Source organism: Nicotiana sylvestris, chromosome 1 (genome assembly GCF_000393655.2).
Source record: "Nicotiana sylvestris chromosome 1, ASM39365v2, whole genome shotgun sequence".
NCBI lineage: Eukaryota > Viridiplantae > Streptophyta > Magnoliopsida > Solanales > Solanaceae > Nicotiana > Nicotiana sylvestris.
Window position 1 is genome coordinate 5,002,564 of NC_091057.1, and position 26,095 is coordinate 5,028,658.

Sequence of the window (26,095 nt, forward strand, 5' to 3'; positions counted from 1 at the left end):
CCTGTTTGGCCGAGCTTTTTTTTGGTCAAAAGTGCTTTTTTTTTGTCAAAAGCATTTTTGGCCAAAAATTAAGGTGTTTGGCCAAGCTTTTGGAAGGAAAAAAAATGCTTTTGAGGAGAAGCAGAAGCAGAAAAAAGTAGTTTCTCTCCAAAAGTACTTTTTTGAGAAGCACTTTTGAGAAAAATACACTTAGAAACAGTTTTTTAAAGCTTGGTCAAACACTAATTACTGCTCAAAAGTGTTTTTCAAACTAATTAGCCAAACACAAACTGCTTCTCACCAAAAGTACTTTTGAGAAAAACACTTTTGAAAAAAAGTACTTATCAAAATAAGTTGATTGTTGCAGCTTGGCCAAACGGGCTAATAGTATACTAAGCCACTGACTTTGAAGGCCAATGGGAATGGATACTAACCTGCCAATTACTCCCTCCGGTCCAAAATAAGTGATTTTTTGGTTGTTTTCACACATATTAAGAAATTCAATTTTTAACATTAATTAGCAATGAAATAGATCATATTAACCTTTACTATCTCTTCACATAAACACTCCTAATACATACTCCAACATTAGTTACTCCAGGGGCAATGAAGGAAAAAAATAATTAATTCATTCTTGAAATCTAGAAAAATCACTTATTTTGGACCAAAAGTAAAAAGCCAAAAAATCACTTATTTTGGACCGGAGGAAGTAGCTTTCTACCTGTACTAATAATATTATAAATAACTCTTCCATTGACTTTTGGTAGCATTTAGATCCAATCCAATATACATTTAATGTAAGTTTGATTGAACCAATAATTATTCATTCACTGATCTTGTTAGAGTATGCTTCCTTATGTGAGAAGACCCTATAGACTGAAACCTTTCATACTTCCAATCTTTATGCTGATATTAATCTTCACTTGTCATTAATTACAAGTTTTCTCCTACTGCAAACTTTGGTCTTTGTCAGGTATATATTTCAATAATTTTTTTCTAATCACACTTGACACGTTATTTTGGTCATGCATTTAGTTAGATGTGAAGATCTTTGTAACTTATTTTGTTGATCTGATCGTTCTTGTGACTTTTTTCGATTGCTTTTTGACCCTCGACTTCTTTTTCCCTTTGCTGGAACGTAACCTACTAAGCGTTTTAATTATACTAACAACTCTTTTTGCTCCTTTACAGGATCATAAAATTGAAGACATACAAATCTCTAAGCGCATATAAAACAATTCTGACAAAATCTACACCTAAGGTAAGTGTACCATGACCAAATATTTTCCTAACTAGTTGGTATTGTCTATACGGATTTTAAGGGATTGTAAGTTGTTCAATACGACTTCCTTCCTCTTGATGTTAGGTCTACCTTGTCAGAGCCGTACACATGAATTTTTTATAAGCGGCATCACATTTAAAAAAGTGAGAAATGAGATTCTCGACATTGCTACAACCTTGGTTCATCCGCCCGGGTATAAACCTTATACTTAAAAATACCCCCCCCCCCCCAAATTAATGAAATTTTTTATAAGCGGCGTCACATTTAAAAAAGTGAGAAATGACATTCTCGACATTGCTTCAACCTTGGTTCATCCGCCCGGGTGTAAACCTTATACTTAAAAACACCCCCCCCCCCCCAAATTAATGCATTCATCTTGAATCAAGTAACAATAAAAGAAAAAGTCACATATTTCGTTACACTATACTCCAATATATTATACTTAACAAATCTTAGATCAAAGCAACAAATTTATCATATATTTTATGTAAGAACAGTTGTAATTTCAAGGTTGGATAAGATTTTTTTGAAGATATGCTCTTCTTATTTCATCATGGTTGTTTGAATAATATTTTTGAGTTGCCAATCTTTTTCCAGGGTCAACCTTTAATGAATTTAAATTAACTCCTCCAATTTATCGATGTTGCTCCGACCATTGACCCTTTCTTCCAAATTAGATGAATTTTGAGTTTTTGAACATGATTTCAAAGTTTGATAGATGCTTTAGGATAATCTATTGAAATCCAAGTTGAATTGTAAATCAAAATCTTTATTTGAGAACCTACGAATAATGTTATAGAGTACACCCATAAAGTAAAACTATTTAAAGAAATTCTAAAAAAAGAGAGTAAAAGATCGAAATAATGAAAAAGTAATAAGAGACACAATTTCTTGCCCTTTTTACCGGCCAACATCCTCAAATTTTTTTTTTTGGGAAAATGCATAAGTACCCCCTGACCTATACCTAGATTTCCAACTCCACACTTTATCTTTGCGAAAATCCTATTACCCCCTAAACTATTTTAAAGTAGAATTATTTACACCCTTAACGATGACGTGACATAGTGTGTGTATTTCACTCTCCTTTCAGATTTTCAGATTTTCAGATTTTTTTTCTTCTTTTTTACTATTTTTTCTTACTTTTTCCTTCCTTTTCCTTTTCCTTTTTCTTTGTCTTTTTTTTTTTACTTCTTTTTTCGTTTTTCTCTAATTCCGGCGGATATTCATTCACCGGCGACTATTCATTCACCAGCAATTTTGTCTAACCGTTTTTATTTATTCTGTTTTTCTTTTTCATCTTTTTACCCTTTTCACACACAAATTAAACTCTCAAAAAGATCCATTCATAATGAAAGCAAAATACACTTAAATTTGGGGAGAAAATTCATCATCGGAAAACCTTCCCACGCCGGAAAAAATTGATGTATTGAAATTTTAACTGGAAAAACTCTTCTTAGCTTATATTCGTTTTTATTTCTTTTGCTCTTCCTCCCACATATAAATTATACTTTCAAGAAAATTATGTATATATATATATATATATATATGCGCTTGTTATTAATCTAATAATAATCTACCTGAGATATCTAGTGGATGAATAATTGTAGCATCCCAAAATCTTCATGAATATGTGACTAAGTACATCAACTTGAAGCACATCATGATTGCATTTTATAAATCGTGAAAATAACTACAATGTTTCTTTAACAACAATTGGATCTTCTTAACCCAACAAAATACAAAACTCCACCATTTTGTGGATTCGTCCTTTACATATATGAAGAGATCAAGTAATAACCACGGCATTCTGCCTATAACAATAACAAAAATGACAAGCACCTCGTCAGGCAAGAGGGGTTGCTCTGATGGTAAGCAACCCCCACTTCCAACCGAGAGGTTGTGAGTTCGAGTCTCCTCAAGAGTAAGGTGGGATGTTCTTGGAGGGAAGGATGCCGGGGGTCTATTTGGAAACAGTCTCTCTACCCTAGGGTAAAGGTAAGGTCTGCGTACACACTACTCTCCCCAGACCCCACTAAGTGGGATTATACTGGGTTGTTGTTGTTGTTGTTGTTGACAAGCACCTCGTCATACAAATCATTTGGTAGCTATTTGTACTTTCTCTCTCATTCCTTTAAAGTCTAAAAGAGAAATCCGGAATGCAAAACCTTCCTTATAAATTTAAGGGAAAATGCATAAGTACCCCCTGAACTATACCCGTATTCCCAACTACACACTTTTTCTTTGCGGGAATCCTATTATCCCCCTAAACTTATTTTAAATGGAATTATTTGCACCCTTAATACTGACGTGACAGAGTGTGTGTATTTCACTCTCCTTAGGAAAAAACGATTTTCAGATTATTTTTTATTCTTTTTTATCATTTTTTTCTTACTTTTTTTTCCTTTTCCTTTTCCTTTTTCTTTTTCTTTTTTTCTTTTACTTTTTTTTCGTTTCTTCTCTAATTCCGCGACTTTGTCTAACTGTTTTTCTTCCATTTTTTCTTTTCACACACAAATTAAACTCTCAAGAAGATTATTCATAAGCAAAGCAAAATACACTCAGATTTGGGGGGAAAAATTCATCATCGGAAAACCTTCACACGCCGGAAAAAAATGATGCATTGAAATTTTAACTGAAAAAAGTTTTCTCAGCTTATATTTTTTTCTTCTTTTGCTCTTCCTCCCACATATAAATTATACTTTTAAGAAAAATTTATATATATATATATATAAAACAAAACACACTTAGATCGGGATAAAAATCTATCGCTGGAAAAACAATCGCCGGAAAAAATGGTGTTTGTGAAATTCCGACGACCACCATTTTATGCCGCCGGTGACCAAAACAAAAATAAAGAGAATGAAATAACCAAAAAAATGAGAATAATAAGAAATAAGAAAAAAGGATAAGAAAAAGAAGAAAGAATAAAAAAATACTAAAAATATATATGGGGGCGCGTGTAGCTCATCACTTGCCAAGAGTTTGGTTGTCAGCGTTAAGGGTGCAAATAATTCCATTTAAAATAAGTTTAGGAGGGCAATAGGATTCCCGCAAAGAAAAAGTGTGTAGTTGAAAATCCGGGTTTATAATTTTTAAACCCGTAAACTTCCAAACACATAAACCTCCGAACTCATAATTTTGGAACTTGTAAAATTTTGAGCCTTTAAACCGATAAATAATAAAACTAAAACTGAAAAATATATTTTAAATTTTTTTTCGAGGGGGGGACAGGGGTGAGGGGGCGGGGCTGGGGGAGGGGAGACAGCAGAACGAAAAAAAACAGAAATTTAAATAACAAAAAAAAAGTAAAAAAAAAATTTCGTGCAGGGGGGACAACAAAACGAAAAAACTGAAATTTGAAAAAAAAAAAAAACTTTTTTTGTAGAGGGGGTGGGTTGGGTTGGTGAGGGTTGGGAAGGTTGAGAAGGAGTTTTGGAAAATGTTTTCCCTTCTCTTAATAAGGAAATCATTTTCATCCAATTGGAGGAAAATGAATTGATAAGGAAAATATTTTCCAAAACATTTAAGCCAACCAAACATGAAAAAATTAGAAAACATTTTCCGAAAAATATTTTCCTTCGTACCAAACACACCCTTAGATCACAATATTCATGAATAATCAACATAGTAAATTGAAGAAAGAATGTGTAATTGTTTGATATTTAATCAATCTGCTACTTTGTCCATAACATGGAAAATAAGCGTTTACCTATATGAATGGACTTCACAATATATACATACTACCCAAATCTTTTCAAATTCACTTACTAATTTATATCATAGGTGAAGGGGAGCCTTGGAATAACCGGTAAAGTTGTTGTCATGTGAACAGAAGGTCATGAGTTCAAACTCGTAATACTACATCTTTACCCGTAGAATGGTGCAGTTAAATTTGTTACGTGATTTATAGATAAGCGAACTGATTTAATTCAAAAATGATAAAATAATAAGCTTAAAAATAAGACTTAGCAATTGAAATTGGAGAGGATGATTAGCGTGGCCCCGAGCACAATGTCTTAGAGGACAGAGATGAATATTCTTCATTTAATGCCATTTGATGGCAAATGTTCGATTTGCTCCCGTTGACCGTGCTGCCTTTGGGATTTACCCGATGTCAATTACAGTTATTGTTTCCGGCATTGACCGTGACTTGACTCGCTTTCTATCTGTCTTCGGTTCCACGTGTCATGCTATTATTCGACCATTGATTATAAACCAAATTTACTCTACTCATCATTTTACTTTTTTCACTTCCAAGATTTTCATAAGTCCATCTTCTTCTCTACACTCACTTTCTACCTGTTTAGACAACTTTCATCTTCTAAACTCTTTTAAAAAATTTACTGCCTATTTACTACCATGGCTTATTCTACTCCATTTTTTAGAAAATTGGCCTTCTCTTCGGTGGAGGCCCAAGTAAAAACAGAGACTCTGATACCGACTCTGAGCCTCCCACTGTAAACACCATCATACCAAAACGCCTTAGTACCTCTAACGATTTCTAAGAGAAGGGCCCTTTTGCGTCTTTATGGACTTGGGCTGTTAGTAGGTATCCCTTCTCCATTCGCCCTTCTAATATCCCTACAATGAAGGAGAAATGCAACTGCCCTAACCTCAACATCCCCGGTCCGGATATGATAGAGCGGGTTACTTTCACTAGGGAAGGTTTTATGTATATATATACGTATCCCTTTACCTTGGGTCCATTTTTCTTGGGGTCGAATGAAGGGCTCGACCCCGTAATTTTGGGATTTTGCCACCGGTATCGGGTCTGTTTGGCACCATCATTTTGGAGACCGTGGCTTGTCTTTGCTAGCTACACAAGGAGACCGGAGAAACCCTAACCCTTGCACACATGATGAATCTTTACTCCCGTAAAATTTTCTGTTGGGGAGTAATAAACTTTAGCAAATGCGGCCAAAACTTGTGACGTAATCCTAATCCTAGGCTTGTACTCAATGTCGAACTCACTAATTTTGACTATCCATTTAGCCAACTGGTCTGACAACTCAGGCTTATGAAGGACATTCCTTAAGGGAAAAGTTGTCTCAACGGCTATCGGGTGACATTAAAAATAAGGCATGGGCTTTCGAGAGATGACTACAAGATCTAAGGCCAATTGTTCATGGTACGGACAGTGAGTCTCCATTACTGTTAATATTTTAGTAATGTAATAAATACGAAATTGCATACCTTCTTCTTTTCGGACCTAAACAACACTTACCGCTACTTCTGAGATGGCTAGATATATAAGCAATTGTTCACCTTCCCCCAGTTTTGATAGTAACGGGGGGCTAGATAGGTACCTTTTTAAATCCTTCGGTGCCTACTAGTATTCGGGAATCCACTCAAAATTATTCTTCTTTTTCAGAAGCAAGAAAAAAATGATGACACTTTTTCAAGGATCGTGAGATGAACCTGATCAAGGTGGCCAATCTTCCGGTTAAACTTTGTACTTTCTTTATGCTTGTTAGCTGGTCCAGGATGTCTTCTTTGATTTTATCGGGATTTACCTCGATCTCTCTTTGCGAAACCAAGAACCCCAAGAATATACCGGAATCAACCCTGAATGTGCATTTTTCTGGGTTAGGCTTCATGTTGTATTTACTCAGAATATCAAAGGTCTCTTAAAGATGCTTCAAATGAACCCATCCATTCAAATACTTGACTAACATGCCATCAAATAAAACGTAATATGTAGGAAATTGCGTACCTTCTTCTTTTCGGACCTAAAAAACACTTACTGCTACTTCTGAGATGACTAGATATATCAGCAATTATTTGCCTTCCCCCGATTTTGATAGTAACGGGGGCTGGATAGATACCTTTTTAAATCCTTCAGTGCCTGCTAGTATTCGAGAGTCCACTCGAAATTGTTCTTCTTTTTCAGAAGCGAGAAAAACATGATGACACTTTTTCGAGGATCTTGAGATGAACCTACTCAAGGAGGCCAATCTTTCGGTTAACCTTTGTACTTCCTTTACGCTCGTTAGCTGGTCCGGGATGTCTTCTTTGATTTTATCAGGATTTACCTTGATCCCTCTTTGTGAAACCAAGAACCCCAAGAACATACCGGAATCAATCCCGAACACGCATTTTTTCGGGTTAAGCTTTATGTTGTGTTTCCTCAGAATGTCAAAGGTCTCTTAGAGTTGCTTCAAATTATCCGCTCCATTCAAGTACTTGACTAACATGCCATCAATATACACTTCCATTGTTTTGCCTATTTGTTTCTCAAATATTTTAATTAACGAGCCTTTGATAAATAGCTCTGGTGTTCTTAAGCCCAAATGGCATCACATTGTAACAATATGTTCCAAAATTCGTTTTGAAAGAAACTTTTTTCTGATCCTCTGGGTTCATTTTGATTTTATTGTACCCGAAGTAAGCATCAAGGTAACTCATTAACTCGTGCCTCGCTGTAGCATCAATCATTTGATCAATATTTGGCAAAGGGAACAAGTCTTTAGGAAACGCCTTATTTAAGTCCTTATAATCTACGCACATTCTAAACTTGCTATTCTTCTTCGGAACTATAACTACATTAGCCAACCATTCCAGATGTTTTACCTCCCGGATTGAACCAATGTCGAGTAGTCGTATTACTTTTTCTTTAACAAACCTATTTTTGGCCTCGACTATTAGGCATTTTTTTTGCCTTATCGGTGGGAAGTTTGAATCCAGGCTTAGTTTGTGCACGACCACCTCTAATGGGATACCTGAGCTCGGGGTTTAACCTTATTCCCAAATAGAACTTCCTTTCTATAAATTGTTCGAACAATACTACCCGCTCGAGTTCTTTTGTATTTGAATTGGTTGCATATATCTCCTCCGGCACCTGAAAGTATCTCAGAAGCTGATGACTCCTCACTCTTATCATATTCATTCAGAGAGGGGTAAGGCACTGGCTCTTGTAATTGCTATTTGTTAGACTCCTTTCCCTTGCTGCTGGAAACAGTTACCGCATTCATCTCCCTTGCTATCGGTTGGTCTTCTCTTATCTATTTGATCCCTTCTAAGGTTGGGAATTTCAGTAGCTGATGATATGTTGAGGTAACAACCTTCTTTTTGTGTATCCACGACATCCGAAGAATTATATTATATCCCATGTCTCCATCCACCACTTCAAACAAGGTGGTTTTGGTTACTTTCTCAGCGTTCATGGGCAATAGGACCTCTGGTTGTCACACTTGTCAAATTGAACCCGACTAAGGGTTTTGTCACCGGTATGATGCTTCCGGTCAGTTTTGCTTACTCCAGCACTCTCCATTGGATGATGTTGGTTGAGCTTCCTGGGTCAACCAGAACACGCTTAATTTTGAAATCTAAAATATTAAGAGAGATTACCATAGCATCGTTATGTGGGAGAAGGAGTCCGTCAGTGTCTTCCTCCATGAAAGTGATATCATCTTGTGCGACTTCACGGAGTCTTTCTCTATGAGTTACTTATATATTTATTTTCTTGACCACCGAGAAGGTTACACTAATTTTATTTCCTCCAAAAATCATGTTGATAGTCAACCAAGGGGAGTCTTCTGCTGTCTTCGTAGGCTCTGCCTTGTCCCAGCTACGACCATAATTTTTCTTGGCTCGGTCGCTCAGAAATTCCCTGAGATGGTCATTCTTAAATAATGTCGCAACCTCTTCTAAATTCCAGTAATCGCCAGTTTTATGGCTATGAGTCTCGCGATATTCACATCACAAGTTGGGATCCCACTGGTTGGGATCAAATTTGATTGGCTTCGGGAATCGTGCTTTTTTTTTTTTTTTTTATATTTCTCATCATCGATATCAACTACACTAGGCTGATGTTAAAGTTGTAATCTGATAACCTGGGATATGTGGAGTCCTGGGCTGCTGGTACCTCTTTTTCTTGTAAAGACCTGCTATTTCGGTCAAGGTCAGTTCTTATATCGCGAGTGAACCTATCCTAGGACCGAAATCCTTTGTTGCTGCATCCCTCGGCTCTTTTATAAGATAGGAAATAACTTTTAGAAGACCGTCAATTCGCATCAGAGTCACTTCTAAACTTGTCCTAATTCTTATCTCAGTCCCGTCCCTTGGTTGATGTCAAGAAATCAAGTTGATCGTCTTATATTCTTATTTTTGACTCGTAACGGTTATGGACATCCGTCCATGTGGTTGCTTGGAATTTGAGCAGACTTTCCTTCAACTTTCAGGAGGCATCAGAGCTTCGTAGATTCAAACCGTTTTGAATGCCTCCGATGTTCACTCATTCGATACAACTGGTAGTAGCATCTTCTTTTTTTCGAATCGGACCACGAATTCTCATAGTAATTCAGACTCATCTTGTGCAATTCTGAATATGTCTGCCTTCCTGGTTTGGACCTTCCTTACCCCGACATGGGCTTTGATGAATGAATTTGCAAGCATTTCAAAAGTGTCAATTGAATACTCAGGTAAGAGTGACTACCATGTCAGAGCCCCCTTTGTGAGGGTTTCACCAAACTTTTCAGTAAGACCGATTCGATCTCATGTTGAGCCAAATTGTTTCCTTTCACAACTGTGGTGTAGGTTGTAATGTGCTCCTGCAGATCCGAAGTCCCATCATATTCTGGTATGTCCAACATTTTAAACCTCTTTGGAATCATCTCCGGTGTAGCACTCGATTTAAATGACATTCCTGTTGTTATTACCAGATCCGTTACTGGTCCCACCGGCATTGTCAGAATCGGTCTCACCCCTTATGGGTGTTATTATCGACTCTTTGAGCCATTTGATTTGCGGGAACACTGAGAGAAACTGGGCCCTTCCGTTTGCTTTATTAGAAGCAACCGACAACACTATGATTGTCTTTTGTTGTTCCCTTAAGATTTTCACTGTTTCAACGACATGTTCCTCCTCTACGTCATCAGGAGTTGGTTCTCGCACATGCTAGGGATACTGTCCTTCATGAACCGGGGTTGCTTCATCCCCTTCGTTACGGGTGTCGTTAATTGAGTCTCATGTTGAGGCAATTATTTGTGTCAATGTTGTGTGTGATGATGATATCATTAGCGGCCATTTCTGATTTCTTGCTAAGGATAAATCAAACAAGTTAGTAATAAATGCAACGATAAAAAAAATTACGCAATTGGCTAAGCCACACGGTGGGCACCAAATTGTTTACCCAAAAAAGGTAAAGTTAAATTTGTTACGTGGTTTATAGACAAGCGGACTGATTTGATCCAAAAATGATAAAATAATAAGCTTAAAAATAAGACTTAGCAATTGAAATTAGAGAGAATGATAAGCCTGGCTCCGAGTACAATGTCTCGCAGGACAGAGATGAAAGCAATAATGAGAACGAATAGAGTGGTTATTTCAAGAGCAAAAGTGAAATGTAGCATAAGTTGGACAAGAATTTCGTGTCTCACAATGGTTGTTGAGCCTGTTATTTATAATTATACCTTGCGAAGCAAGATCCTAGGATCAAGCTCCACTTAAATGATAATAAAGGAGTCATTGATGAATATGTAACGGCAGGCCATGAACGCAAATATTTTCTACAATGGTTGCACATTTAATGTTAGGGAATATTCTATATTGTATGTTATCGATCGCAAATATTCGATCTGCCCTCGTTGATCGTGCTCCCTTCGGGATTTTCCCGATGTCAATTGCGGTTGTTGTTCCTGGCACTGGCCGTTACTTGACTTGCCTTTTACCTGTCTTTGATTCCACGTGTCACGCTATTATTCGACCATTTATTTTAAATCAAATTTACCCTATAGACTAGAAAACGTTTTTGTTTTTCTTCTCGGTAATCCTAATAAAGCTTAGGCAATATAAAATAGAAAAGATGTACTCTAAAGAGACTCGCCCGAGTAAAAAAGAAAGCAATGTTGTCATCATAGACTAGGCTTAAATTGATTAGACACCGACAACTTAGCTTTCTTCCTAAAATTTATCAACGGACTTCTTATAAACGGAGAAGTGAAATGAAGCAACATTTACAATAGAAAGTAAGACAATAGGAGGTTTGGGAAATTCTCCATAACCAAAATGGTACAATAGGTGTGTAATCTTTCACAAGCATTATAGCTTCTAACAGTAGATATTGAAAAAACGTGAACAAAAAAAGTTATTGTTAATGAAACTAATATTACAAGAGTTGGTGAACTTGCAGGAATTTTCTACTTTATCTAGAGAAGATGGCTCAAAATGATATTGAGGATATGTTAGATAACCTAAGAAGGATCAAGATCAGAGGTCATGATCTGAACAACATCAAGATTAAGACACTTGAAATGGAGCTAAGATTTTTGAGTACTTTTCTCAAATACCATCATCTTCTTTTGCCTGATTCCTTAGTCAAAATCGCAAAGAAGGCCCAACTAATTGATGAAATGCTTCAGTCAGTTTTTGATGAATGCAAAACTAACCTTAATGTGGAAAGGCTAGTTTCACAGTTGCTGGAATTCATTGAAGGTAATACCAGCTTAAGGTACAATTTTGAGTTGAATCATTCCCATCTATCAGAATATATGGATTGCCTCGACAAGAATCTAAATGATGTACAAATGTTCTTCGAATTGGATGCTACTGAATGGATCTTGGAATTGGATGCTACTGAATGGACGAATGAAATGCTTCAGCTTAATCGACTTTTAGAGCAAGTGAAAATCATTCAAAAGAAAATGAAATTTTTGAGATACTTATATGCTACGGAGATAAATAGTTACATCGACCATGAGAAGCTGGAAGGTCTGGAGACACGAATTCAGTTCATGGCTGACAATGTGGGACAGTTCTGCCTTGCTCTTTAGCTTACTAAGGTTGAAGATGATATAGATTCAGATGAAGATACAGATGAGGATGAAAATGATTTGGTGAGTAAACCTCCATATCTATTATGTCTGATTAAGCTAGTGGAGCTGGAAATGAAGAAAACTTTTCTTGGTGAAATAAGGGCTTCAAAGTTTAGTCAATCAAGAACTTTCAAAAAGCAGAGATTCCCTAAAGATTTTTCACAGCAGCTCCACAGTCTGCTTTGTCTACAACAGAGGCAGAATACATGGCTATTACAGATGCTGTGAAAGAGGCAATTTGGCTTCAAGGATTGCTAAAGGAGCTTGGTGTTGAACAAAAAGGTATCACAATTTTTTGTGATAGTCAAAGTGCTATTCAATTAGCGAAGAACCAAGTTTATCATGCAAGGACGAAGCACATTGATGTTCGGTATCATTTCGTACGAGAAATCATAGAAGAAGGTGGAGTCACGGTGAAGAAAATTCATACTACAGAGAATCCTGCTGATATGCTGACAAAGGTGGTGACTGCGGTCAAGTTTCAACATTGTTTGGATTTGATCAACATTGTTGAACACTGAAGATTGAAGATGAAGACACAACCAAAATTTGTTATTGAGAGAGAATTGAAAATGTGGAATTTTGCCAAGGTGGAGATTTGTTGAAGTTTGGCAAAATGCCAAAGTCCCACATTGGTTGGGAGTTAAGTTTGGAGGGGATTTTTCCCCTATAAAAGAAGGCCTAATGTTTAGGATTGAAACACACCTCTCATTTGCCTTCTCATCTGTTTAAGGCATTTGTATCTTCTCTCTTTAGTATTATTTCACTTGTATTTTTGGAGTGAAATAAAATATTGGTTGTGTCCGAGGAGTAGGCAAAATTAGCCGAACCTCGTAAATTCTGGTGTTCCCTTTATTGTTGCTTTATTGTCTTATTTATTATTTGGTGGCTGTCATAATTTTGGTATAGTAGTTGTGACTTATTCACACTATATACATTTGGCTTCCGCAACAATTGGTATCAGAGCCAAGGTACTGTCTAAGTATGCTCTGTGGTTGCAGCATAGTCTGATCTTCCACATCAGAAAAGATTTATCTTGGTAACTGAGTCAAGGTTCTGTCTGAGTATGCTCTGTAGTTGCAGCTTAGTCTGATCTTCTACATCAGAAAGGAAATAATCTTGATTTGTGTCGTCAGCTATTAAATAATATTTGTGTCAAATATGGGGGACAATAAACAAGAAGAATCTACATCAAGTGTCAACAATACGTCATCATTGGCATCTTCGCTTATGACAAGAATTGTGTCAAATGCGAAATTTGCGGTAGAAATTTTTGACGGGTCCGGACATTTTGGGATGTGGCAAGGCGAGGTTCTAGATGTCCTTTTTCAACAAGGGCTAGATCTGGCCATTGAAGAAAAGAAACCAGATGTTATTGGAGAAGAAGATTGGAGAATTATCAACCGTGTTGCTTGCGGTACCATTCGATCCTACCTTGCTAGAGAGCAGAAATATCCATACACAAAGGAAACTTCTGCAAGTAAATTATGGAAAGCACTAGAGGATAAATTTTTGAAGAAAAACAGTCAAAATAAATTGTACATGAAGAAGAGACTGTTTCACTTCACCTATGTTCCTGGTACCACGATGAATGAACATATCACCAGTTTCAATAAGTTGGTCACAGATTTGCAAAATATGGATACAACTTATGATGATGGTGACTTGGCCTTAATGTTGTTGGCGTCACTTCCTGATGAGTACGAGCACCTTGAAACTACTCTACTCCATGGAAATGACGAAATTTCTCTCAGAGAAGTTTGTTCAGCTTTGTACAGCTATGAACAAAGAAAGCGAGAAAAACAGAAGGGCGGAGAAGGAGAAGCACTATTTGTGAGGGGTCGTCCTCAAAATCAAACGAGGACAAAGAAGGGAAGATCCAAGTCAAGATCCAGACCCAGCAAAGATGAATGTGCCTTTTGTCGAGAAAAAGGGCACTGGAAGAAAGACTGTCCGAAGTTGAAGAATAAGGCCAAACATAACAATGGAAAGGCTATTATGGATTCAAATGTAGCTGATTGTGATGATTCAGACTTCTCATTAGTTACAACAGAGTCATCAACATCATCAGACATATGGTTGATGGACTCGGCTTGTAGCTATCATATGTGTCCCAACAGGGACTGGTTCGTGGAATTTCAAGAAGGAGAATATGGAGTCATCCACACAGCGGATAACAGCCCTCTTACCTCATATGGCATTGGTTCAATACGATTAAGGAACCATGATGGAATGATCAGAACATTGATAGATGTTCGATATGTACCGGATTTGAAGAAGAATCTCATCTCTGTGGGAGCCCTAGAATCAAAAGGGTTCAAAATCATTGCAGAAAATGGAGTGATGAGAGTATGCTCCGGTGCACTAGTGGTAATGAAGGCTAATCGGAAGAATAATAATATGTACCGCTATCGTGGCAGTACAGTTATTGGGACAGCGACAGTAACATCCAGTGACGACAAAGAGGCAGAAGCAACCAAGCTATGGCACATGCGCTTGGGACATGCTGGAGGAAAATCCTTGAAAACTCTATCAGATCAAGGATTGTTAAAAGGAGTAAAGGCTTGCAACTTGGAGTTTTGTGAGCATTGTGTTAAAGGGAAACAGACAAGGGTTAAATTTGGTACAGCGATCCATAATACTAAAGGCATTTTGGATTATGTACACTCTGATGTTTGGGGTCCTTCCAAAACACCTTCATTGGGTGGGAAGCACTATTTTGTAACCTTTGTTGATGATTTTTCCCGAAGAGTATGGGTGTATACAATGAAGAGCAAAGATGAAGTGTTGGGAATTTTTCTCAAATGGAAGACGATGGTGGAGAATCAGACAGGCAGGAGAATCAAGTGTATTCGCACAGACAATGGAGGTGAATACAAAAATGATCATTTCAATAAGGTCTGTGAAAATGATGGCATCGTTCCGACACTTCACTGTTAGACATACACCACAACAGAATGGAGTGGCAGAACGTATGAACCGGACCTTGCTGGAGAAGGTACGGTGTATGTTGTCCAATGCTGGCTTGGGCAAAGAATTTTGGGCTGAGGCAATTACATATGCATGCCACCTCATTAATCGTCTACCATCTGCTGCTATTGATGGCAAAACACCATTTGAAAAATGGTACGGAAAACCTGCTGTAGATTATAACTCTTTGCACGTGTTTGGCTCAACTGCATATTATCATGTGACGGAGTCAAAATTGGATCCAAGGGCAAAGAAGGCTATTTTTATGGGAATTACTTCTGGAGTCAAAGGATATCGCTTATGGTGTCCTATGACAAAGAAAGTAATATTCAGCAGAGATGTTACCTTTGATGAATTTGCTATGGTAAATAAGGTAACAGAAGATACCAAACAAAATGAAGGTGCTTCTAAGCAGGTGGAGTTTGAGGGAAAATTTATTTTTCCTACACAAGAAGCAGAGGAGGAAACAAATGAAGATTACCCTCTGGAAGGAGAGCCAGTAGAGGAGATTCCAACTCAGGAATCTCAACAACAACTTGAATCAATAGCAACCAGCAGGCCAAAAAGAACAATAACGAAACCTGTTCGTCTCATAGAGACGGTTGCTTGTGCAACCTCAATTGTAGCTGATGATGTTCCTACTACTTATAAAGACGCTGTCCAAAGTTCAGAAGAAGATAAGTGGAGGATTGCCATGAATGATGAAATACAGTCCCTTCATCAGAATCATACATGGAGATTGGCCAATCTCCCGAAGGGAAAGAAAGCAATTGGGTGCAAATGGGTATTTGCAAAGAAAGAAGGATTTCCTAACCAATTAGATGTTCGCTACAAAGCAAGATTGGTGGCCAAAGGATATGCTCAAAAGGAGGGAATTGATTACAATGAAGTGTTTTCTCCAGTTGTAAAACATTCCTCCATTAGAATTATGTTGGCTTTGGTAGCACAATTGGATTTGGAACTAGTTCAGATGGATGTAAAAACTGCGTTTTTACATGGAAACTTGGAGGAGGAAATCTACATGACTCAGCCAGAAGGATTCAAAGTTGCTGGAAAAGAAAATATGGTGTGCAAACTTGAAAAATCGTTGTACGGATTGAAACAATCTTCTAGACAATGGTACAAGCGATTTGACGAGTTTATGTTGCGGCAAGGGTACAAGAGAAGCAAATACGATCATTGTGTGTATTTGCACAAGCTTAAAGATGGTTCCTTTGTATATCTTCTCCTATATGTTGATGATATGTTGATAGCTTCCAAGAATTTGGAAGAAATTGATAAGTTGAAGATTCAACTGAAGAAGGAGTTCGAGATGAAGGATTTGGGTGAGGCAAAGAAAATTCTTGGCATGGAGATAATTAGAGATAGACGTTCAAAGAAACTCTGTTTATCTCAAAAGGAATATTTGAAGAGAGTACTTCAACGTTTTGGCATAGATGACAAGACTAAGCCAGTTAGTACTCCACTTGCTTCCCATTTTAAGCTAAGTACTACTATGTCGCCAATGGATGAAGCTGAACGAGAGTATATGTCAAAGGTACCATACGCAAATGTTGTTGGTAGCTTGATGTATGCAATGGTTTGCACAAGGCCTGACATTTCACAAGCTGTTGGAGTTATTAGCAGATATATGCACAATCCAGGGAAGGAGCATTGGCAAGCTGTGAAGTGGATTCTACGGTATATTCATAATACTGTAGATGTCGGGTTAGTTTTTGAGCAGGAAGACAATCAGTCTGTAGTTGGATATTGTGACTCAGATTTTGCGGGTGATATGGACAAACGAAGATCAACTACTGGTTATGTGTTTACTTTTGCAAAGGCACCAGTTAGTTGGAAGTCTACTTTGCAGTCAACAGTTGCTTTGTCTACAACAGAGGCAGAGTACATGGCTATTACAGATGCTGTGAAAGAGGCAATTTGGCTTCAAGGATTGCTAAAGGAGCTTGGTGTTGAACAAAAAGGTATCACAATTTTTTGTGATAGTCAAAGTGCTATTCAATTAGCGAAGAACCAAGTTTATCATGCAAGGACGAAGCACATTGATGTTCGATATCATTTTCGTACGAGAAATCATAGAAGAAGGTGGAGTCACGGTGAAGAAAATTCATACTACAGAGAATCCTGCTGATATGCTGACAAAGGTGGTGACTGCGGTCAAGTTTCAACATTGTTTGGATTTGATCAACATTGTTGAACACTGAAGATTGAAGATGAAGACACAACCAAAATTTGTTATTGAGAGAGAATTGAAAATGTGGAATTTTGCCAAGGTGGAGATTTGTTGAAGTTTGGCAAAATGCCAAAGTCCCACATTGGTTGGGAGTTAAGTTTGGGGGGATTTTTCCCCTATAAAAGAAGGCCTAATGTTTAGGATTGAAACACACCTCTTATTTGCCTTCTCATATGTTTAAGGCATTTGTATCTTCTCTCTTTAGTATTATTTCACTTGTATTTTTGGAGTGAAATAAAATATTGGTTGTGTCCAAGGAGTAGGCAAAATTAGCCGAACTTCGTAAATTCTGGTGTTCCCTTTATTGTTGTTTTATTGTCTTATTTATTATTTGGTGGCTGTCATAATTTTGGTATAGTAGTTGTGACTTATTCACACTATATACATTTGGCTTCCACAACACATGAAATTCTTAAAGATCTTCAGAGGCATACTATCAATTTGGCATACGAAGCTGAAGTTGCCATTGACTCTATTCTTGGTCAATATAATGCTCTTTGGTATCTTTTTTGCTCACTTCCTACAATCTTAAAAGAGATCAAGCATATTAGTGCGGAGGTGACCAGGATGTGGTCGGAGAACTTTGCTCTTAAACCCTGCTCTATGGTAGAGCCATCTAAATATATGCCAACTCAACATGACAATCTTATGAATGATGAGGAGATAGTTGGTTTTGAGAATGACACGAAAAGAATAATTTGGTATCTGACACGGGGGACAAATGAGCTAGATGTAATCCCAATTGTTGGGATGGGGGGACAAGGTAAAACAACTTGTGCTAGAAAGTTGTATAATAATGACATCATTGTTTATCATTTTGATGTTCGAGCATTCTGCATCATTTCCCAAACATATAGCCGGAGAGTGCTATTAAAAGAGATTTTCAATCAAGTTACCGGTTCCAAGGACAAAGCAGATGAGGTTGGCGAACTAGCTGACATGTTGAGGAAAAGCTTAATAGGAAAGAGACATCTCATTGTCTTGGATGATATGTGGGATTTTATGGCATGGGATGACTTAAGACTTTGTTTCCCTGATGCTGTAAATAGAAGCAGAATTATAGTAACAACTCGTCTTGAGAAAGTGGGTGAACATGTCAAACTCCATACTGATCTTTATTTCCTTCCATTCCTCACACCCGAAGAGAGTAGGGAATTGTTGCAGAAAAAAGTGTTTCAAAACGAATCTTGCCCACCTGAACTACACAATGTGAGTCTAGATGTTGCAAGACGATGCAAAGGGTTGCCCCTAGTGGTTGTCTTGGTAGCTGGTGTTAGGACCCGGTGGCACTAAACACTACTGCACAGTGGAATAAAATAAATGATCAACGAAACCAAAAATAAATGACACAATATTTAACGTGGTTCACCTAAAACGTTTAGGCTACGTCCACAAATCCGACACCAACTTCCACTAAAACATTTAGCAGGCATACAAAGAGAGACTTCCCCAATAATTTGGAGGTACAACAATTCCTGAGCTCTACCCAAAATAGTGGCGCACACAAAAGTGTTTCCCGAAAAATACCCGACTAGTATTTCTACTCACTATTTTGTCACTCCCCTGTTAGGAAACATTCCTAAAGGAACTATATCTCTCTCCCTCTCAAACTCTTTCTTCTTGAGTTTTGATATATTTTTTGGTGTGTTATACAATGAAATGGAAGGGGGTATTTATAGTTTTGAGATAGGGACCAAAAGTGCAAATCTCACCTACCAAGAAGGATCAATTTGCAATATTCCCATCTCACCTACCACTCATTGCATCATTGCTTATCTCACTAAGGAGAGTTGCATCATTGCTTACCTCTCCCATACATCACCATAATTGTTGGAAAAACTAACAATTCTCCCCCTTCCAACTATATGGTGGATCCACTATCCCTGCAGCTTCTCTACAGAACTCAAACTTCCCTTTCGGTAAAGTCTTGGTCAACATGTCCGATCCATTTTCGTCTGTATGGATCTTTTCAAGCCGCAACATCCTCTTCTCCAACACATCCCTGATCCAATTATATCTCACATCAATATGTTTGGATCTGGAATGGAATGAGGCATTCTTCGCAAGGTGGATAGCACTTTGACTATCACAAAATAACTGATAACCGTCTTGCGAAAATCCAAGTTCAGTTAAGAACTTCTTCATCCATATCAATTCTTTGCAAGCCTCCGTTGCTGCGATGAATTCAGCTTCAGTAGTTGATAATGCAACACATTTTTGCAACTTTGATTGCCATGACACAGCTCCCCCTGAAAAGTTAATCAAGTATCCTGAAGTTGATTTTCTAGAATCAACATCTCCGGCCATATCTGCATCAGTATAGCCAACCAACACAGGGTTGTCTTCTCCAAAACATAAGCATAGTTTGGAGGTTCCTCGAAGATACCTGAGAATCCACTTAACAGCATCCCAATGTTCCTTTCCTGGATTAGAAAGAAATCTACTTACCACTCCTACAGCGTGAGCGATATCTGGCCGTGTACAAACCATGGCATACATCAAACTTCCTACTGCTGAAGCATATGGAATCCGCTCCATCTTTCTTCTCTCATCATCTGTTGACGGGCTTTGCTTGGTGCTCAATCTAAAGTGGTTAGCAAGAGGACAGCTAACTGCTTTAGTTTTCTCCATGTTGAACCGTTGAAGTACCTTCTCGATGTACTTCTCCTGAGACAACCATAACTTCTTGGCTTCTCGGTCTCGCATAATCCTCATCCCAAGGATCTGTTTTGCTGGCCCCAAGTCTTTCATGGCGAAGAACTTGCTTAGCTGTTCTTTTAAGCTATTAATTCTGGAAACATTCCGGCCAACAATCAACATATCATCCACATAGAGCAATAGGATGATGAAATCATCGTCAGAAAACTTCTGAGCGAACACACAATGGTCTGAAGTTGTCTTCTTGTAGCCGTGTTGCCCCATCACCGACTCGAACTTCTTGTACCACTGCCTTGGTGCCTGTTTTAAGCCATAGAGGCTTTTCCTCAATCTACAAACGCAGTCCTCTTTCCCCTTTTGCTGGAAACCGTCTGGTTGCTCCATGTATATCTCCTCTTCCAAATCACCATGTAGGAAGGCGGTTTTTACATCCATCTGCTCAACCTCCAGGTTGAGGCTTGCTGCTAATCCCAGCACCGTGCGTATTGAGGTCATTTTCACAACTGGTGAGAATATTTCATCAAAGTCAATGCCTTTCCTTTGATTGAAACCTTTGACGACCAATCTTGCTTTGAATCTCGGAAGGGAATTGTGTTCATCATGCTTCATCTTGAACACCCACTTATTCTTCAAAGCTCTCTTGCCTTTCGGCAACTTCACCAGCTCAAACGTCTTGTTCTCATGCAAGGATTTCATCTCGTCTTGCATGGCTTCTATCCACTTCTCCTTATGTTCATCATCAATAGCTTCTTCAAAGCTGTCGGGTTCTCCCCCGTCAGTGAGTAACACATACTCATGTGGAGAATATCTGGTAGACTGTTGCACAACTCTTCCAGATCTTGTGTGATAAGGAGGGTTATTGAGGATTGGTGGTTGAGGTTGATCCTCCTCGTCTGCATCATCATCACCATTGTCCTCGTTACCTTCAGTATCTGCTGGTTCATCTTCATTAGGAAGATCAGGGGCTTCAGGTTGATTATCCTGAACATCATCTCCAACTTGTCTCGGCACCACTGTTGGAGGCAACTCAAACTCAGCAGAATCATCAGTGGACTTCTCTACTTTGTCAATGTCTTCAATTGTTTGGTCCTCAACGAACACGACATCTCGACTCCTGACGAGCTTCTTCTGCACCGGATCATAGAACTTATAGCCAAGCATGTCTTGACCATAGCCGATGAATACACACTCCCTTGTCTTGACATCAAGTTTGCTCCTTTCATCTTTCGGAACATGGACATAGGCTTTGCAGCCAAATACCCGTAATTGATCATAAGAGATATCTCTTCCTGACCAAATCTTTTCTGGAGCCTCGTACTGAAGAGGGACACAGGGTGAATGGTTCAGCACATAGGCTGCTGTAACTAGAGCTTCACCCCAGAAAGCCTTTGGTAACTTTGAATGAGAGAGTAAACATCTGGTTCTCTCGATCAAAGTTCTGTTCATCCTCTCAGCCAAGCCATTCAACTGGGGAGTTTTAGGAGGTGTGAACTGATGTCGAATACCATGCTCTTTACAGTAAGCATCAAATTGACCCTGGTATTCACCGCCATTGTCTGTCCGGATGCACTTCAACTTCTTACCAGTCTCTCTTTCCACCAAGGTCAGAAACTGTTTGAAAACTTGAAACACTTGATCCTTGGTCTTCAGCGTGTATACCCATGTCTTTCGTGAATGATCATCAATAAAGGTCACGAAATATCGGGCACCACCGAGGGACTTCTTGAAAGGTCCACATACATCTGAGTGTACCAGATCCAACACATTTTGCCTTCTGGAAGGAGGGAATCTTTTGAACGAAACTCTGTTTTGTTTCCCAGCTAAACAGTCAGCACACTTCTTCAACTGGATCTGGTTTAGACCTGGTAAGGCGTTCTTCTTTACCAAACGCGCCATTGACTTCTCACTCATGTGGCCAAGACGTCTATGCCACAACTTGATATTGCTATCATTCTCCGCAACATTTATAACTTGTTGGGAGATGCTCGCCTGGGTCACGTACAACTTTGACTGCTTCGTGCCCCGCGCCACCACCAATGAGCCCTTCGTGAGCTTCCATTGGCCATTATGGAAGGTATTGCAGTAACCTTCCTCATCGAGCTTGTCTACGGAGATCAGATTCAGGCGCATATCTGGAACATGCCTGACATCTCTTAAAAGTAGCTTCATCCCATTCATGGTCTCTAGGCAAACATCACCTTTGCCTACAACTGTTGAGAAATTGGCATTTCCCATCTTTACACGACCAAAGTCTCCAGGTGTGTAAGATGAGAAGAGTTCTCTCCGTGGCGTCGCATGAATGGTAGCCCCACTATCAATCACCCAGGTCATCTCTTGGGTTGTCAGATTGATAATGTCGTCATCGTAGACAACGTTGAACTCACCAAAGGAGTTCGTTTCATCATCACTGCTTTCTTCGGGCTTCACCTTTTTGCCTTTGTTCTTCTTCTGGTCATTCTGGAACTGTCGGCAAAATCTTTTGATATGCCCCTTCTTTTTGCAGTAATGGCACTCAACATTTGCAAATTTGTTGGATTTACCTCTGCTCTTATCTCTGTTACTCTGGCTCTTATTTTGACTTCTCCCCCTGGTCGTAACAGCCAACACCTCTGACTGTGAAGAAGATGTTCCTTGTGATCGGCGTCTCATTTCTTCATTCAGAATGCCACTCTTGACTGTCTCCATGTTTACCACACCGTTGGGTGCAGAATTGGTGATTGAAACCTTCAAGGTTTCCCATGACTCTGGGAGTGTTGCCAGCACCATAAGAGCAAGTACCTCGTCATCGAACTTTATGCCCATTCCCGACAACTGGTCGACAATCCCTTGTATTTCATTAAGGTGATCTGCCACAGTTGTCCCTTCTACATATTTTACTTGCATTAATTTTGTCAAGTAAAATAATTTGTTGTTACCTGTTTTAGAGGCATACAACTCTTCGAGCTTGTCCCATAACGACCTTGCATGTGTCACACCAGAAATGTGGTTGTACACATTGTCTTCAACAAATTGCCGTATGTAGCCGCACACTTGGTTGTGCTCAAATTCCCAGTCCTCGTCTGACTTATCTTCAGGTTTCTGAGAACTGAACACCGGCAGGTGCATCTTTGTCACGAACAGGAGATCCTTCATCTTGTTTCTCCATAAGTGATAATTTGTGCCATTCAGGTTGACCATCTTGCTTGTCCTCGCCTCCATTTAGATCAGAATTTGACAGACTTCTGCAATCTAAAAAAAATTCCGACGGTGAATAGTAACCGTGGATATGAATAGTGCCCGTATGGATGAATAGTACTCGTACGTATAAATAGTACCGTACGTATGAATAGTACTCTAACCAAAGCTCTGATACCACTTGTTAGGACCCGGTGACACTAAACACTACTGCACAGCGGAATAAAATAAATGATCAATGAAACCAAAAATAAATGACACAATATTTAACGTGGTTCACCTAAAACGTTTAGGCTACGTCCACAAATCCGACACCAACTTCCACTAAAACATTTAGCAGGCATACAAAGAGAGACTTCCCCAATAATTTGGAGGTACAACAATTCCTGAGCTCTACCCAAAATAGTGGCGCACACAAAAGTGTTTCCCGAAAAATACCCGACTAGTATTTCTACTCACTATTTTGTCACTCCCCTGTTAGGAAACATTCCTAAAGGAACTATATCTCTCTCCCTCTCAAACTCTTTCTTCTTGAGTTTTGATATATTTTTTTTTGGTGTGTTATACAATGGAATGGAAGGGGGTATTTATAGTTTTGAGATAGGGACCAAAAGTGCAAATCTCACCTACCAAGAAGGATCAATTTGCAATATTTCCATCTCACCTACCACTCATTGCATCATTGCTTATCTCACTAAGGAGAGTTGCATCATTGCTTACCTCTCCCCTACATCACCATAATTGTTGGAAAAACTAACAGCTGGGATAATCAAAAAGAAGAAAATGGAAATATCTTGGTGGCATGAGGTTAAAAAAGCTCTATTTTCCTATCTTGACCGTGAGTCTGAAGACTATAGTCGGGCAACTATGAAGTTAAGTTATGATAACTTACCCGACTATTTAAGACCTTGCCTTCTCTACATGGGGATGTTTCCAGAGGACGAAAGGATCCCAATGTCTAAATTGATAAGTTTATGGATAGCAGAAGGCTTCGTGCAGAACATTGAATCTGGGAGATTAATGGAAGAGATAGCTGAAGGTTACTTGATGGATCTCATTAGCAGCAATGTTGTAATGGTTTCAAGGAGAAGTTATAACGGTAAAGTCAAATACTGCCAGGTTCATGATGCAGTACTTCACTATTGCTTGGAGAAGAGAAGAAAAGTTTATGTTGGCAGTGAGGGGGAACATTCAACCTTCTGATTTGAAGGAAAGTCGAGTGAGCTTCAGTTACAGTAATGAGCTTTCCAAGTTTGCATCCAAAATGTGGAAGCCTTTCCACCAACACTTGAGGTCACTTATAACCACCAATAGAGAATCATTATATTGGACACCCGTCAGTCAGGTTATTAGTTTGATGAGGCTTCTTAAGGTCTTGGATTTGAGTTCCCATAGATTGAGCCGTTTGTCGTTAGCTACATTGAAGCCACTAATTCACCTCAAGTACATCGCAGCTTGCACAAATATATTTTATTTTCGTGGAAAATCACATCTGCCCCATCTAGAAACTTTAATTCTCAAGTGTTTTATGCGTACACAGTTATCAGCGAATTTTTGCAAAATGAAAAAATTTAAGGCATGTAGAGTTTACTGGAGATGGTTTTTTTTGGAGAAAGCAGATCATGGAAAAATCTTCTAAGTTGGAAAATTGGAGGATATTAAGGGTTGTTGAATTTACAGTCGATTCTGATATCTTGAATGTTTTAGCACAGAGGTGCCCTAATCTTCAAGAACTTGAAATCTCTTTTTTGGGAAATGATTCCGATGAAGAAAAGATTTGTCTCAAATTGGAGGGTCTTACACAGCTGCAATCACTTTGCATTTCCTTTCTCTTCTCCATTGTTTTACCCAAGTTACACTTGCCTTCAAATATAAAGAAATTGTTACTATCCTGGAATCGGATGGAAATCATGATTTTCTTCATTGCGGGACTACCAAGTCTGGAGTATCTCGAATTAAGAGATCCGAAATATTTTCATTCCGGAGAGTGGTGCCTTGGAGATATCACGTTCCCTAAACTTAGGTTCTTGAAACTGAGCTACTTGTTGCGGAAGCCAAATGTATATAGTGTGAATAAGTCACAACTACTATACCAAAAATTATGACAACCACCAAATAATAAATAAATAAGACAATAAAGCAACAATAAAGAGAACACCAGAATTTACGAGGTTCGGCTAATTTTTGCCTACTCCTCGGACACAACCAATATTTTATTCCACTCCAAAAATACAAGTGAAATAATACTAAAGAGAGAAGATACAAATGCCTTAAACAGATGAGAAGGCAAATGAGAGGTGTGTTTAAATCCTAAACATTAAGCCTTCTTTTATAGGGGGAAAATCCCCCCAACTTTTGTTTTCCCACCGATGTGGGACAAACATTTTGTCAAATTCAACAAATCTCCACCTTGGCAAAATTCCACATCTTCAATTTTCTCTCAATAACAAATTTGGTTGTGTCTTCATCTTCAATCTTCAGTGTTCAACAATGTTGATCAAATCCAAACAATGTTGAAACTTGATCGCAGTCACCACCTTTGTCAGCATATCAGCAGGATTCTCCGTAGTATGAATTTTCTTCACTGTGACTCCACCTTCTTCTATGATTTCTCGTACAAAATGATACCGAACATCAATGTGCTTCGTCCTTGCATGATAAACTTGGTTCTTCGCTAATTGAATAGCACTTTGACTATCACAAAAAATTGTGATACCTTTTTGTTCAACACCAAGCTCCTTTAGCAATCCTTGAAGCCAAATTGCCTCTTTCACAGCCTCTGTAATAGCCATGTACTCTGCCTCTGTTGTAGACAAAGCAACTGTTGACTGCAAAGTAGACTTCCAACTAACTGGTGCCTTTGCAAAAGTAAACACATAACCAGTAGTTGATCTTCGTTTGTCCAGATCACCCGCAAAATCTGAGTCACAATATCCAACTACAGACTGATTGTCTTCCTGCTCAAAAACTAACCCGACATCTACAGTA

General features: G+C 38.6%; 1 pseudogene; it reads left to right on the forward strand.

Moving 5' to 3' along the window:
• The first annotated feature begins 821 nt into the window (after nt 1–821).
• LOC104248811 (putative late blight resistance protein homolog R1A-3) overlaps nt 822–26,095 on the forward strand; it is a 29,979-nt pseudogene continuing 4,705 nt past the window's right edge.